The following is a 4,132-nucleotide window of genomic DNA, read 5'->3' on the forward strand; positions in this document are numbered from 1 at the left end:
CCATCACCGCCACCTCCTTCCCCTCCACCGCCATCTCCAGTCTACTACTCCTCACCGCCGCCACCCTACTACGAGGTGTCACCGGAGGACCGGTACCTCTCGCCACCGCCGCCTCCAGCCTACACCGAGGTCCCACCGCCGCCATACTACGAGGTATCACCGGAGGACCGCTACCTCTCGCCACCACCTCCAGCCCACCACGAGTCGCCACCACCGCCACCTCCAGTCCACCACGATCCGCCACCGCCGCCCTACTACGAGGTGTCGCCGGAGGACCGGTACCTCTCGCCGCCGCCGCCACCGGCCAGCGTCCCCAAGTACGACTACTCGTCGCCGCCACCGCCTTCCTCCCCGCCGTACTCGGAGGTGTCGCCCGAGGAGCGGTACCCGTCACCCCCGCCGCCACCACGGGAGCTGCCCAAGCTGCCGGTGTACGACTACTCGTCCCCGCCCCCGCCGGCGGCCGGGTGGACGCCGTGAAAAACTTGATTCTTTCCGGGAATTCTTTTTTCCGTATCTTGTGATCGGTCATACAGTACATTGTTAATTATTCGTTGTGGTAAAAAGGAAGTGTCGCTGAATGATTAATCTTTCGTTTCCATTTCCTTGATTTTTCGATTGATTTTGTATACGTTCCTTTTATTCTTCCTTTTCTTTTCTTCTTCTGCTGATTGATTTGGTTCCGCTACAAATTCTCCGTTGTGAATGAATGGCTATAATATAGAGAAGATCGAGGACTCAAAAGAGTGACGGCAGGGTTGTAATCTGTACACAGTTGGATTAAGCTATATTTATACATATAGGCTTCGGAAATTGTCATCCCATCTTCCAAATTATTTGCCCCTAATGACTGGCATTTTCAGTACCTTGGAAATTTGATCATGCAAATGAATCTGCAGAAACATGATGTGCTCACGTAAGGTAGCAACTGAATTATGCTTGGGTACTGGAACAGGCGAACAGCGAGTCGGTCGGTTCCAACAAAGTGCTGCAAAAATTGGTTTGAACACGGCAGAATCTTGAGGCAGGCAATCTGAGAAAAAAGTTGCAGTCCTAGACTCCTAGTAGTAGCTGGAGGGAAAAAAAAGAAGAAGTCAGCTGGAGACCCAATTTTGCAGGGTGTTAGACGAAGTCATGGCGAGTTGGCAACATTCATCTGCCGCAGCGCAGAGCTGCATTGGGATGTGTGGGGAAGGTTGACATCCTAGCCAAGCCCCCGGAGGATTCACAATCACACGCAGGCGGCAGGCAGGATGGCCTGGAAACTCGCACTGTCCGGGCATCTCGCTGCGAGCTGGATGGAATTGGAATTCTTTCCACGGCCAGCTCAAGATCAAATCAAATGGACCTTTTTTTAAAAAAGAAAATTTTCACCTGCTCAGCGTGTGATGTACCTACCTACTTTATATACTTGTGTCTCCGATATAAACCTCTGTATTGATTAAAGATTTAGTTACGATATACTGTGTAATTAAATATAGCCGTCGCCCTTTGACTTAACCCACGTCTTGCGCCGGAGTACATGGTGGCACGAACACCGACGTGCATAGAACCACCTCCTGCAGCTCGCTGCAGCAGCAGCTGCAGGTACTTGGATGGCTCCCGACGACAAATCCAGCTTCCTTGGCTACCCTAGCCTGGTTTGTGCAACTGAATCAAGAAAATTCGGCAGGCAGGATTGGGCACGGAACGCACACAAATGACAAATTGTGATGGATTATTAGGTGATTGATGATTCGGTGATCGGTCAGGGCGAGCAGGTGGTAGGAGTACCGACTGACAAGCGCCGGCTCCGCATGTGCAGGGTTCGGTCCGCCTGGTTTTCTATGATGCGATTCGCTCTGACTTCATGCGCACGCGGCGCGATCCTCGGGTTCATGCCTTGTTGCCTTCCTTTCCTCTGGCTCGGTGGCCGTCAGCAGCCTCGCCCTTTCCGGTGGATGGGCCGGAAAACGAAGGAAGGGGTTGGTGTTTTACATGTGCGTCGTCGATATATACAAGTTTGCGTGGCCGTACTGTTACTCACAGTTTATTTGGAGTAAGGATTAATGTCCATGTACCCATGTGACGTCGGTGCACGATGCACAGCACGAACGCTGCGATTGTTTACCGCAAGAGTTTGCGTTTTGTCTTGGGTTTTGCACAAGTATATGCATGCATGCATGTGGTAACACCGTCACGGGCTTTGCATTTGACATATATGCGATGGTGCTAACGGCATAATACTAGTACATGTAACGACCTCTTTGGCACGAGAACATGGATATGGTAGCACGTTGACGTTTTAGTACGGTTCTCGAAAATGTAACAAATGGTTTGATTTATTAGGTTAATTTAAGGGTTGCTATCAAGGGGCAATAGCAATACATTGTGTTACCAAGTCTTGTTCTTTTAATTTTGACTAGCAAATAATACCTGTGCGCAATGGCGGATCCAGGTTGTGAAAGAAGGGGGCTTCATCTTCCTCATCCTCCCTCCTCTCTTTCCCTTCTTCTTCCTCCTCTCTTTCCCTTCTTCCTCCTCCTCCTCTTCGTCTATGGTAGAAATTTGTGTGTGTTGTGTGTGTGTGTGTGTTGGGGGGGGGGGGGGCTTGACCCCTACGCTGGATCCGCCCCTCTCGTGCATTGCAATGGGATTATACGTTGCAATGAAAAAAATTCATGACATCCTTGACACATGTTCTTAAAAAAAGAAAATAAGGATAATGAGTGTTTTACACATTGCATTACATGATCCGATACCCGTCATTCTCATGAAGAGATTTTGTTATGTTCTCGTAAGTGTGTACTGACAGAATAAACTATACCTTCTATCTGTTTAGAAATTCACCAAGCAAGGTCAATCAGGAGTAGCTTGGTTTTTTCTTCATGAACAAATATTAATATAGAAAGCGTACTCTTATTACCATAGTGTAAAGCATCCCTACTCTTATATTAATACAATTCCTGTTAGTAGAAGAGAAATCATTTAGAAAGGTTTTTATTTGAATTATGTGGAAAAAGATTTCTTAGTTTCTTGGTGTCAGCTTATTTCACTTGGGGGTGTATGCTCGTGTAGTCGTGTCACCAACACACACCTGTGCGTGCACAGCCTGATCAGCCCGCCCATGTTGTTTCTTGTTGCTGCCATATACGGCCGGGCACACACGCATTGCAAGCATGGTAGCAGGGCCGGGGTTGCTTTGCCGTCGGGCGTGCAGTAATTAGCGCAGCAGTGCAGACGCCGTCGACAAGATGGTGTGCACGGCAAAAACGACCGCGCCAGAGCTGGATGCGATTGCGAGGGCGCCTCGGCCAGCTGCTGCCTGCCACGTGAACCGTGGGAGCGCCCAAGCGGAGCTGGCGCGGCCGGTTCTCTGGTTCGACGCGCAAGCGCTCACGGTTTAACCGGTTTAGCTATCTAGAGGAGCATCCGACGTGGTTTACTTCGGTTTAAAGCTCCAGCGGCCGGTTTAGAAGTTCGGTTTTTAATCGGTGACTCCTCGTGGACAAAAAGTCAAAGTCCAACTGTACATCGCGTACGCGACAAACGTGCGTTTGTCGCCTCGCGTGGGAGTTCCGACGGCAGTTTTGGGCTTTCGGCCCATATAGCGTCGCGGCGGTCCAGTTGCCTTCCAGCGTCCCGCATCCCTGATAGGTGGTTTCTTGGTGAGCGAGTGTTTTTGAGCAAAGGGATCGACTGTTGTGGCGACTTGGTGGCGACTCGTCGGCAAATTGGTGCCGGCAGCAAGTCGAAGGGGGTTGGTGGTCGCCGGAATTGGAGGTTTGTCTAGTTCCTTTCCATCTCGTCTTGCTTTTGCGATTCTCAAATGGCGGTTCCATTTGTTTCCCCTTTTAGTTGTTAATATCGTTCTCGCTTGAGTTCCTTTTACGATTCTGGAATGGCAATATGATTCGATTCGTTAGGGAATGCAATGATCGCTTGTTGTTTGGGTAATCGATTGATTGATTTGGTAGTGTTCGTTTATGCTACATTTGATAGTTAGGGTTCATAGTTTTCTGATCTGTAGATTAGTGGATTGTTCATTAATTCTTCGCATTGCTGATTATTGATCGATGTCATTAACTTGTCATGGTGTGGTATGTTAACTGTGATTGCTGCTATTCTGGATATTTTGTTAGGTTTGTGTCAG

At 49.2% G+C, this 4,132-nt stretch overlaps 1 pseudogene; it reads left to right on the forward strand.

Annotated features, from left to right (window-relative positions):
* Nucleotides 1-819, forward strand: part of LOC101757456 — a 2,183-nt pseudogene extending 1,364 nt beyond the window's left edge.
* Nucleotides 820-4,132: the final 3,313 nt, after the last annotated feature.

This window comes from Setaria italica, chromosome V (genome assembly GCF_000263155.2).
Source record: "Setaria italica strain Yugu1 chromosome V, Setaria_italica_v2.0, whole genome shotgun sequence".
Taxonomy (NCBI): domain Eukaryota; kingdom Viridiplantae; phylum Streptophyta; class Magnoliopsida; order Poales; family Poaceae; genus Setaria; species Setaria italica.